The 12,946-nt window shown below is 41.0% G+C and overlaps 2 non-coding genes and 1 pseudogene across 2 annotated transcripts; 1 reads left to right on the plus strand and 2 right to left on the minus strand.

The window, feature by feature from the left end:
- Positions 1 to 7,203, plus strand: part of LOC108298204 — an 18,261-nt pseudogene extending 11,058 nt beyond the window's left edge.
- On the minus strand, positions 4,482 to 4,555 carry TRNAT-AGU. The gene has a single exon. It is a non-coding gene; the product is annotated as a tRNA-Thr (tRNA).
- Positions 6,645 to 6,716, minus strand: TRNAH-GUG. The gene has a single exon. It is a non-coding gene; the product is annotated as a tRNA-His (tRNA).
- Positions 7,204 to 12,946: the final 5,743 nt, after the last annotated feature.

Genomic DNA, 12,946 nt, shown 5'->3' on the forward strand with positions numbered 1-12,946 from the left:
AAAAAAAAAAAGGAAAAAAGAGAAAGAGCTTCTTTATACATTTAGAAAATAGAACATTAAAATGACATCAACAATATTCCAAATAATATCTACAACCATCCCTCATAAATTCATGTAGTTCTATGTAATTAATTCTGGCCCCCCTGCATCTCAAGGTAGCAGTTGTAAGGGTAAATGGAAATAATGTTCTCCATTCATATACGGCAAAGTACCCATCTATCTCTTTATAGAGTTTCCTTGCAGACGTAATGAGTCTGAGTCCTTATGCTAATCTTCAGCAGAGATAAGTATTTTTAAAGAGTAGGCCAGGTGCAGTGGCTCACATCTATAATCTCAACATTTTAGGAGGCCAAGGCAGGAGGATTGCTTGAGCCCGGGAGTTTGAGATCAGCCTCTGGGCCACATAGTGATACCCTATCTCTATAAGAAAAAAAAAATAGCTTGGACATGGTGGTGTGCACCTGTAGTCCTAGCTACTTGAGAGGCTGAGGTAGGGAGGATCCTTTCAGCCCAGGAATTAGAGAATTTGGGGCTGTGGTGAGCTATGATCATGCCACTGTGCTCCAGCCTAAGCAATAGAGGGAGATCCTATCTCAGAAAAACAAAAACAAAACCAAAACCAAACAAACAGAAAAAAGATTAAACCCAGTCTCCATATTTTGCAATGTAGGGCTATTTCCAACGTGATGGACCAAATAAACTTCAGATATGTAAAAAAGGTACCTGTAGAATTAGGTCAGGGTTCTCTCACAGATGAATGAGAGTGGTGCAGCTCTTTGCTTTCCAAGGAGTTAAGAGGAATGATTGTTTTTTCTTCAGCTTTGCTACATAAAATGAGTGAGATTCTGTTCTAATCTTGTTATCACTTTTATGCTCATTTATACACATGTCCATCTCTTAATATACATTCAATAGTGGGTGTTCTTTCTTTTGTTGGTACAGAAGTGTTTTCTGTTGGCAGGATTGTTTTATTTTCCCCGCACATTCTCCTGAGACCATGTGTTTCTTGATTAGAGTTTGGAAATGGTGCCTTGGTAGAATGATATGGTCTTAAAGTTGCTTAAGTGATGCCATCAGGGCCTGTATGCAAAAGTACCTGGCATAGCGTTTTTCCATAAGACTTTGAGATAGTTCTTTGTTGAAGATAAAGCACTCTGACTTGCAGCTAATTGCAAGGGTTTTCAATGAAGCATCAAAGTAAAACAAAGTAGATGTAGATGACAAAATAGTTAAAATGGTCATAGTTAATGACTTATAATTTTTCAAAAGTGGAAGGTCTGGCTGGGTGCGGTGGCTCATACCCGTGATCCCAGCACTTTGGGATGCAGAGGCAGGTGGATCACCTGCTGTCAGAGTTCGAGACGAGCTTGGCCAACATGGTGAAACCCTGTCTCTACTAAAAATATAAAAATTAGCCAGGTGTGATGGAGCACGCCTGTACTCCCAGCTACTTGGGAGGCCGAGGCAGGAGAACTGCTTGAACCTGGGAGGCAGAGGTTAGAGTGAGCCCAGATCACGACACTGCACTCCAGCCCAGAACACAGAGCAAGACTTTACCTCAAAAAAAAGAAGGGAAATATCTGATGAGAGTTCATAGTAAGAATAACGACGCTAATAAGGAGTTCTGGTTTTCCTGTGGCATGTAAAACAAGAAAATAAAGCCAATCCAAAATAAACCTTAGACAAAATAGTTAGGGACACATTGATTAACCATATTTTCAAAGACCATAGTAGACGTTGCATTTAATTTATTAAAGTTGATGAACATAATCTTTACAAAGAAAAAAATCTTGAGATACACATAATATATCACAAAGATATTACCACATGGTAAGATTATGTCAAGAAAACATCAATAAATGCTGGTGCAGTGGCTCACACTTGTAATGACAGAACTTTGGGAGGCTAAGATGGGAGGATCACTTGAGCCCAGGAGTTTGAGGTTACAATGAGCTATGATCATGCTACTGCACTCCAGCCTCAGTGTCAGAGACCCTGTCTCTAAAAAAAAAATAAAATAAAATAAATAAAAAATTAAAAATAATAAAAAATAAAAAAACTGAAAACATAAGTAATATATTAATATCAAATGGAGATTTGGTAAGTTTAGAGTAGGTCCTACAATACTTGTATATTAATAAAACTCCATAGGTAAGGGAAGAAAATCTCCATTTCTAAGCCACTGGCCTAGAGGTGCTGGATTCAAATTGACAAAGTAAGTTGAGACTCAGTTAACATTTAAATAAATAACTGAAATTATGGCTTATTGCATCTTGTCTAATATCAAATATATAATAATGATAATAAATACAAATAAAAATATGTGCTGGGATTATTTGCTAATGGAACAAGCATGCCAAGTTTGTATTTTTAGACACTTAAACCTTGAAGACACAGTTTAATCAATTCCTTATAAGGTTTTCAATAGCAGCATTCCAATTTGCATGGTCCTTTATATATTAGTCTTCTGAGTAGTAAACTGATGGCCACTGGAGAATTAAAGAGCACAAAGCTTTTGAAATGAAATGCTCTTTGTGAAGAATGTTCTGCCTGCTCCGGAGCACAGAAATTTTTTTAAAAAGTCACTAAAACATCGTATTTCAAGATCTTATTTATAAATTGATCTATTTAAAAAGCAAAGCTACTACTCAAACTGTTAGATATTTTATTTGCTTGAAGTTTTTTGTTTTTTTTTTCTGAGACAGTCTCACTGTCACCTAGGCTGGAGTGCAGTGGTGCATCTCAGCTCACTGCAACCTCTGCCTTCCAGGTCCCAGTGATTCTCCTACCTCAGCCTCCCAAGTAGCTGGGATTACAAGTGCACACCACCACCCTCGGCTAATTTTTGTATTTTCGTTTCACCATGTTGGCCAGGCTGGTCTCAAACTCCTAACCTCAGGTGATCTGCCTGCCTCGGCCTCCCAAAGTGCTGGAATTACAGGCATGAGCCGCTGTGCCTGGCAAGTCTTTTTGTTTATTTATTTTGGTTTGTCTACCTTGCTTTCTTGAATTCATTGTAGTTATTGTCTAAGAATATTTCATGTCACTCCTCTATAAAAATTCTTCATGGAATCTGTTTTTTCTACAAAGCTTTAGATAACATTGACATCATATATTCTCTGTCCTCTTCTGTCATTCCTCTTAATTTACTTCTCCCTTCTTTCCTAAATATAGCAGGGGAGGGAAGAATTCTCATTCCTCATCTTTCAAAACCAGGCTGTCAGACAGTCTGTAAATACGTTAATAATAGGAGGAAGCTTCCTTTTAATGTGTACGTTGAGTTTGGAATAACTGACAGGTGTCAGGTAGTGCGAGTTTGGTATTTGATTTGTGTTTCCACTTAGTATTTCAGAGTGTTCTGAGCCACTTAACTGCAATGTGCCTGAGAACATATTTGCCCCTCTCTGAGCTTTTAGTAAGCATAGAGCAAGAATAACACTATAACAGGTAATATATAAATCTTAAGATAGTTTCGGCCTTCATTGGATTTAGTACGCTAGAAGAGAATACTGCAGTATTAAAGTTTGTATTTCTAGATACTGAAAGCTTGAAGACATAGCTTAATTGTTCATACATTTTGAATAGCAGCATTCCAATTTGCAGGATTCTTTAAATACCAGTCTTCTGAGAAGTTAAGCTGAGGCTTGTGACAATCTTTTTTGCTCACATTCCTTTGAAAGTAGATGTGAGAGAACTGCTATGAATAAAACGAAGAATTCAGATTTACTCTGAAGTATAAACGATTTCAGGCACAGTGCAGGACTACTTTTACAGAAGTGAAAAGACAATGACACTTGTGGAACTCCTGTAATAACCTTTGAAACCTCTGGATAAAACTGAGAAGTCTAATGAGTAGACCAGTGCTACACAGAGTACACTTTAGTTTGTGAACTGCAATGTCACTTAAGATTCAGGAAAGTGATCATCCATTTGTGATTCATCTCCTCAAGATATAATGAGTCCTTAGATCCTAGATGGACAAATAAGACAATTCTTAGGGTCATACAAAACCGAAATGGTGAGAATATAAATTTCACCATTGCTCTCTTGTTTTCAAAAATCAAAGTGAATCAGACTCCAAACAAAATGCCATGGCTTATTATTTGCTGGACACTGATAATCACAATCTATTGTGTAGCTGAAAATAATGGCTATCAAGGTTAAGAGGCTGGAGACTGAATGTCTATGACACAATTTGAAATGCTATCTGTACCATGTATTACAAGACATTTTTTTTTTTGTACAACCTGTATATTCCAGTCTTACCTGTCATCAGCACACACATTGCTTTCTACCAACAGAAACTTAATTCATTTTTCTCTTCAACCCAACCCTTTCATATTATAATGCAGCTAACTGGCAAGAGACTCTCCATATTGTGCTAATCACTCAATACAGATTTCACAACCTACAAATTCCCTAATGCATTTTCAACATATGTATTTGCAACATACTGTTGAAAATACAAAATTGAACAAATAAGGCCCCGCTGGGATTCGAACCCAGGATCTCCTGTTTACTAGACAGGCGCTTTGACCAGCTAAGCCACAGGGCCCCTCTTGGGCATGTGTTCGGATATATCGTATTTATAACATTTTTGTGAAATGTAGCAATTTGCCAAAGTGAACTTAATTTTGTGACAAAGAAAGCACATCTGTGTTTCTGAACAAGCAACAAAGCAGAAATTCCAACGTTAAAAAGAAAAAAAAAAAATACTTTTCTTCAATGCAGGGTTTTAGAATTGATTTCAAATTGAAATAAGAAATATTTCTATTTCATGGTGACTATTGCCCCCTCGAGGAAATATTGGATATTGCAACGTATTTTAAATTTATGTCTGTTCGTGTATTCATCTTGTCCACAAATGTTGAGTAATTACTGCGTTTCAGGTACTTTTCTAGGTATTGGAGATAGAACAGTGAATAAAGTAGCACAAATTTCTTCCACTATTGAATGTATGTTCTACAGGGAGATAAAAAAGCAAATTAAAAAAAAATTTGCCAAAAACAGCAAAAAACACTCAACAACAAACTAATCAGCTAAAAAAATTCAACAACAAACAAAACACAACGGAGATGAAAACCAGCCTCTCTACCGCTGGGTTATAGAGCCCACGACACTACCTTCTGAGCCAATTCACTGCAATTCAGAAAAACTCTCATGCTTTTTCATTTTATCTCATCCAGCACAAGAAACTGAGCCTAGACAAGGACACAGTGATGCACTGGAGATCTAGTCACCCTGATTTCCACTCATCCAAACTAGGAACCTTGAGACCCTCTCTCAGGTACATGCCAAGCAAGGTCTTAAGTTTATGAACAAATAACACAGCATGGGTTTTATTTATCCCTGTGACTCGCCCCGTCACTACAATCTGATTCTGTGCCAGATCCAGGACCCTAGCTCTCACTAAGAGGTAGCCTCTGAGTCAGAGTCCATAGATTTCTGCTACTCAGGCCAGCAAGATCTGAGAAAATGTGTTTCGGAGAATTCCAAGATCAAGACCTTTGTTGCTTTAGCAGTTTTATCATTCACTTGTGGCAAGATAATTGACAAAAACTGATCCTTTGGCATCAATACATGCTTGGTTCTTGTCTTCACTCTTGTAAGAGTGAGTCAAGGTAAAATACACAAAAAAGAAAACTGAAGTATAACATGATTATAAGTGAACATGAATAACCACCGGGAATGCTGTTAAATTACTGAGAAGAGGCCTAGAACCTGACCTGTCACAGAGATGATATCCTACAGTGTCAGCCAGCTCAGCTCATTTGCAGTTATCTCTGAGTTTCAGAATCCATGTCAGCGGAAAGTTGGAGAAGAAATGGGGGCTATTTTAGCCCCAAGAAGGAAAGAAAAAGTCTCTTTTGCTAACATTTTTAATAAGTTGCTAAAAGTAAGAGGAAGAGAACAAAGTATTTTTTGAATACTAACCATCCACCAGGGCCAGGAGGGATGAAGTGTCATTTGCGTGTGCTGAGTGCTGTCCTACTCACTAGCACTGGGCTCACAGGAGCTACTCGGGGATCTGCCTGTCTCCAGCCACCTCCTGCTAGTGCCAGCTACTCCCCATCTCAGATCAACTCTCCTCCACTCCCACCTCACCCAGTCTACTCGGCCCTTTATAACTCATTCTAGAAACTGAACAGGCTCGAAATGGGGGCTGCTCTTCTGGGCCATTATTTTTCCCCTCTCAAATTCCTTCAATTGCTAAAATTTCTTTAATTTTCTCCAGATTAAAGGTTACAGTTTCTCAGCATTGACCCAGTCAGGATACTTAGAAACACGTGATTAATCATTTGTCTTTTAAGAAAGATTGCCACAAAAAACCCGAACCCTCTTTTGAGCAGTCCTTTCCTCATGTCTACCAGTGTTTGAAAGAAAAAGTTTTCTATTAAAAAACAACACCTCAGTTTCTTCGTGTACAGCGAACGCCAACAAAACTGAAGGTCTGGGAAGAGAAGAACTGGAGAGGGAAAAAAGACGAGACAACCACAGACACGCCCTGCTGGGCTGTTTGGGGCAGCATATTGAATCCTAGTGTTTTTTTGTGGACAGATTAGATCATTTGTCAACTCAGGTTTGTATGGGGTTTTTCACTCCGGTACAGTGAAAAAGCAACACACAAAACAACCTGAAGTTACTGCCGTGACTCGGATTCGAACCGAGGTTGCTGCGGCCACAACGCAGAGTACTAACCACTATACGATCACGGCACGCCACCAGAGGCTGCTGCTTGCGCAGCTTTTCCGTTGCTCATTTCTCAGGAAGGTCTATTTTGTCGTCTAAAGAACGGTGCACTTTGTCTTCCGCCCTTATTTACATACCTACCCAGTTTACTGCATTATCCACTCCCCGCCCCCAATATTTTGTTTATGGAAAACAAACCAAAGGGAACACAAATTAAGTTTCATAGTATAGAATTTTCCCCACGTGGTGGCTCTTGTTTGGGGCTAGCAATACATGTAAATTCATTGCTCTCACTTGCACCCCCAGCCCAGGCATGTCTCTTGCTCACTTTAGCTGTATAGTCCTCAGACTTTCGGCAACCAAAGGAAGAGGGCGCTGCTTTCACGTGAACCTACTGGATCCCATTCGTGCCAAACTAGTCAGAGTCGTTGGGGGCTTGGCATGAAATTTGGCATCTCGACGGGTGCCAGAAGTGAGTTTCTCATCACGAGGAACGATGTGGCTGCGTCCTGACCCAGGTACCTGTGAGAAGCCAGTGAGGCGCTCGTGCACTCAGCCTGCCCACCTGGGCCGGCAGGAAACGCTCAGCAGCGCTTGCACCCGAGAGTGACACTTCTTTCTCCCTCTCCTACCTAGGTTGCTGTTAGGGGGAGATGAGAGAGTGCTTCTCCTGTGGCCCCAAAGCTCTGTAGGACTCCCCTCCTGCCCTGCTTGCTCTTTTAGGAACTTAGCCTCCAAAGTCAAGGTCCTGGTCCTGTTTTCCCCTTCATAGGAATGATTTTCTTTCTGTAAAATCATTCTGGTCTTAAATTCCTGAGCTCAACTGATCCACCCGCCTCAGCCTCCCAAAGTGCTGGGATTACAGGCCTGAGCCACCGCGCCCGGCTTCTCCTCTTTACCTCGTTAAATTTGATTCATGCTTCAGCTTCAATTCAAAAAAGTTTTTCCAGACCTCCTGTCTCCATACAACACATTCCGCTCAGTCCAGGTCAAATTCTCTCTCTCTCTCTACCGGCTAGATTGATAATAATTTAAAGAAAGGTTGGAAGACAGGATCGCTGGAGGCATGAATTTGAGTTAAGTTTGGGCAACATAGTGAGACTCCCGTCTCTACAAAAAAAAAAAAAAATTTAGCCAGCCACAGAGGTGCATGCTTGTAGTCCCCATTACAAGGGAGGCTGAGGCAGGAGGATCACTTGAATGCACGAGTTTGAGGTTGCGATGAGCTGTGATTGTGCCTCTGCACTGCAGCCTGGGCTGCAGAGCAAGACCCTGCCTCTAAAATAATACATTTAAAAACAAAGGGAGTTCAAAATTACTCCAGCAGCTATCCATAATAAAGCTTCTCAGCAGAGCCAAAATAATGTGCTTACTTTTCTAAAATGTTCTTTATCTCCTTTCCTCTGGATTACACAAAATTATTCTAATTACTAGTAGATTTACTGAATGAAGAATTACCTGTTTCCTAATAATATTTTTTTTGATCAGGGAAGAGAGGTAAGTATCTCAGTCTCAAGGACATGAGCTCCATCAAAGAAAATGCAGCCAGTAAGAAGGCGAATGGAAGCTGCTTCTGTCCCAATGGTCTTTGAATTGGATCTCTCCTTTTCCTTTGCTTAGGGCCTTCCCCAACCCCATTTAGAAAGTTGCTGTGAATCAAAGTGCCGTTTAGCATTTTCTGCTGGGATGTTTTTGGAAACTGGGTTGATCTGCATGTGCTTCTCCATAAAAAGAGAGAAAAGCTGTATCTTTGATGTCATAGGCCTAGAAAATGGCCTTTTTCTTTGTGGTTATTTTGAAAAGGCAATTCTGATTTCATCTGACACATTCACCACAGCGTTTCTGGGAAGAATAAGAGGCTGCCACAGTTGAACCTACCAGTTCTACCGTTACCAATGCCATGCACTCCTCTACTTCTGAATTTCTAAATTTTCTCTAAGAAATAATTAAAAGCCCTCTTTCTTTCAAGGGCATAATTCCAGCAATATTTTCGTCTTTCTCCTGTATTATTTTTAAAAATCCTGTTTGATCTCTATAGGATCTTTCATATCAGCACTCAAAGCTGCTTCTCTTTCATCTGAAAGAAATGTTCTCTTGCTTTCACTTTTCCTTTCAGCTATTGATAGTGCTGTCTTCTAGTTTATGACCATATTTCCTCTAAGTGTCATCAAACCTGCATCTTATTTCTTTCATCTCATTTCTTTATTACACTCCTTCATCTTGCCTTCTTCCCCAACACTCCACTTAAACTGATCTTTTACATTTCACTAGTTGAAATGGCTATGTTAGTCCTCAACTTACATGATTTCTCAACACTATTTGATATATTGGATCTCTCTCTCCTGTTAGAAACTGCTATGGTCTGAAAATGTTGCCCAAAATTCTTATGTTGATAGTTAATTGCCATTGTGATAATCTTAATAAGTATGAAAACAGTGGCCAATATGTAGAGCCATCTCTCCATATGCAGAATGCAGGTCTGGGAGTCAAGGGGAAGAGGTGTGCGTTGCTCTTCTCATTATTACTCAGTGATCCATTTGGACAATTTTGGATCCTATCCCTATGACCTTGATTGAGCTCTGAGGGAATGGGTGTCTTTGTGCCCAGTGGATGTTTCCACTAAGGAGCACTGCCACCTTTCAAAACAACTGAAACCTGAAAACTGCCTCTGGCCATTTTAGCCTCTTTATGCCATTGAACCAATATGCAGGGAAATGTGTCCCTCTACTTGAAGTGATGGCTCCCAATTTCTACAAGGTAGTTTGGTGTCTGCCATACAATGGAGGTTAAAAAACAAAACAAAACAAAAACCACTACTCATGCAGGGAAGTCTCTAAATGTTAACCACAAGCGATGGTCAATTAAAAATCGTGACAATGGAACAAATAACAAGACCACAAGGATACAGATCCCACAGGAATAAAGGCCTATTTTATACTACCGTGTAAAGAATCCAGCCGACATGCTGACACAGGTCAGGATAACAAGCAATGAATTTTATTTTTATATATGTATTTTTGAGATAGGGTCTCACCTCATTGCTCAGGCTGCAGTGCAGTAGAATGATCATGGCTCACTGCAGTCTCAACCTCCCGGGCTCAGGTGATTCTCCTACCTCAGCCTCTCTGGTAGTTGGGACTACAGGCATGTGCCACTAAGCCTCGCTAATTTTTCGTATTTTCTGTAGACATAAAATCTCGGCATTTTGCCCAGTCTCATGAAATCCTGAGTTCAAGTGATCTGCTCCCCTCAGCCTCCCAAAGTGCTGGGAACACAGGCGGGAGCCACCGCGCCTGGCCCACTTCCCTGTGTGTGTGTGTGTGTGTGTGTGTGTGTGTTTTTTTTTTTTTTTTTTTTTTGAGACAGAGTTTCGCTCTTGTTACCCAGGCTGGAGTGCAATGGCGCGATCTCGGCTCTCCGCAACCTCCGCCTCCTGGGTTCAGGCAATTCTCCTGCCTCAGCCTCCCAAGTAGCTGGGATTACAGGCACGCGCCACCATGCCCAGCTAATGTTTTGTATTTTTAGTAGAGGCGGGGTTTCACCTTGTTGACCAGGATGGTCTCGATATCTTGACCTCATGATCCACCCGCCTCGGCCTCCCAAAGTGCTGGAATTACAGGCGTGAGCCACCGCGCCCGGCCGTGTGTGTTTTTTTTTTAAAGGTTCATTCTCCTCTCCTTTGTGCCTCAAATATTCATTCTGAAGTTTCTGCAGTACGGGGCAAAGGTGGATTATTTCCCAGTACAGGAAAAGTGAAGAGATTTGCTGAATTTGGAATAGGGAAAGCCAGGGGAAGAATCTCCTACTTCCTTTGTAATTGTTTTCTATCGTCTTCCATATGCAATGATTGAGGCATTTAAAACTCTTACAGGAATATGTCAAATTAATAAACATTTTTAGAAAGTCTGTAAACTTTCTCATTTCTCTAAAAAGAAAACACACCCCTTTAAATTCCCTGATGAAAGTAAGAGAGCCACTGGCCATGGTGGCCTATGCCTCTAATCCCGGCACTTTGGGAGGCCAAGGCTGGAAACCGAGAGGTGGAGGTTGCAGTGAGCCGAGATCGCGCTATTGCACTCTAACCTGGGCAACAAGAAAATTCCGTCTCAAAAAAAAAAAAAAAAAGCAAAAGAGCAATACCATCTATGCATGGTAAAGTCAGTCTCACAAATACCTTAACGTTGATATTTATATTCATGTTAATATGTCATAGACATAGAAATACACAGCCCAGATCCTCCTTCAAGGAAGGACTTGCAGCTCAGCTGCAGAGAACACAGTTAGCAGACAGGCACCAGCTTCTTCGGTGTTTGCCTCAGCTGCAGAGCTCCTCCCTACTCAAGGTGGCCTCCTTCCCCAGGGCAGTCCTCATTCAGTCACCCACAAAGGGGTTAAAAAGAGTGGTCTAGAGCCCCTCTGGCCCAATGTGGGCGCAACTTGACAGGCATACTGGCTCCAGAGCTCTCCGCTGGGTTGGTTGAACATTTTTCTGGCCCGTATCAGTTTGACATTTTCCTCTGCGCAATCCTATTTCCTTCACCCCTTCACAGATGCTGATACTTAATATAACATTTTGCATCCCAAACATCACCTCAGCATCTGTTTATGGAGAACCCACGTTACTACATTACAATTTCTCTTGCTGCATCCGTTGCATTTTACTTTTTAATCGGGCCTCTGTATTAAAGACTAGGAGTACGCAAAGACTGCGAGTAGCAAACAAATCTATGTGTACTGAATTATAGACTATGTCCTCTTAAATCTCTGTGAACTACAGCAAGTTTATACTTTTTTTTGGTGTTCTTGCTTTTAGGTGGCTTGAATTCACACAGGAAAAAATAAAGATGTATACATGTAATATTTCAAATAATATATATCTCCCAGAGGGAGAGAGCATAATGGGGCCCTCCATTTTAGACAGGAGATAAGCGAAAATTACCTCTTTAAATGTGTTACTTGATCAGAGACCTACATAGACTGAAAAAAAGTGAGACAGGTAGCTATCAGGGGAAGAGGGAATTGAAAGTGCAAAGGCCTTAAGATAGAAAATGTGTTTGGCCTTTTATGGGAATAGACAGAAAGCCTTGAGACTATAAAATAAAAGCAAGTAATATCAAGGAGGGGAGGGGAGAGGGGAACCTCACAGGGCTTCCTAGGGTAAGTAGATTAATATGGACAAGCAATCAAAAGCAATAGCAATCCTGATCTAATAAATCTGTTAACACAAATTAGCTAGACAGAAAAAGGTATGCTGTACCCTAAGCTACTAGAAGAGTGCATTAATACACGTGTTCCAAAGAAGTAGGACTAAGTATTTACCAGCATGGGATTCAGGAAACTCTGCATCCCATACTCTCCTGCCATCAGGATCCAATTCTAATGCAAATGGTTACTAGATTTTCATCACCTTGGTAAAGTTACTCTGAAGAGTTAGACTACTGAAGAATCAGGCTGCCCTTTCCCAGTACTTTCCAAGGATAGTACTTAAAATTGCAAAATTTGACTTTAAAGAGTGTTGAGTATGTTACATTTTTATGGCTGTTTGACAACACTATTAATGTAATAGAATTATTACACTGCAGGCCAGGTCTGATGGCTCACGCCTGTAATCTCAGCACTTTTGGGAGGCCGAGGCAGGTGAATCACCTGACATCAGGAGTTCGAGCAGCCTGGTCAACATGGTGAAACCCCGTCTCTACTTAAAATACAAAACACTAGCCGGGTGTGGTGGTACGTGCCTGCAGTGCCAGGTACCTGGGAGGCTGAGACAGAATGGCTTGACATGGGAGGTGGAGATCGTAGTGAGCCAAGATCGTGCCAGGGCACTCCAGCCTAGGCGACAGAGCGAGACTGTCTGAAAAGAAAAAATAAAACCATTACACTGGAATTAGAATAGATTTCAGACTTAACGTTTGACTTCCCTTTTTGCCCGTGCTGAATAAGCTTCTCCTGTGTATTCTACACTAACTTGTGGGTCTCTAACCTTTCAGTGGGTTTGAGTTGCTGCAGCCCAACCCCAAAAAAAGCACTTTACCATGTGATCATGTAATGAGACAAAGATTAAGTGAAACAAACAGGACTGTGCCCAGCTTTCTTTAGGACAGCGTTAAGTGGCTCTGAAAAGAGCCTTTGTTTTTTAGCTTTCACAATCTCGCTCCTTACTTGGCCTTGTGGTGGCTCTCGGTCTTCTTGGGCAGCAGCACGGCCTGGATGTTGGGCAGGACACCGCCCTGCGCGATGGTGACCTTGCCCAGCA

This window comes from Cebus imitator, unplaced genomic scaffold (genome assembly GCF_001604975.1).
Source record: "Cebus imitator isolate Cc_AM_T3 unplaced genomic scaffold, Cebus_imitator-1.0 Scaffold918, whole genome shotgun sequence".
Taxonomy (NCBI): domain Eukaryota; kingdom Metazoa; phylum Chordata; class Mammalia; order Primates; family Cebidae; genus Cebus; species Cebus imitator.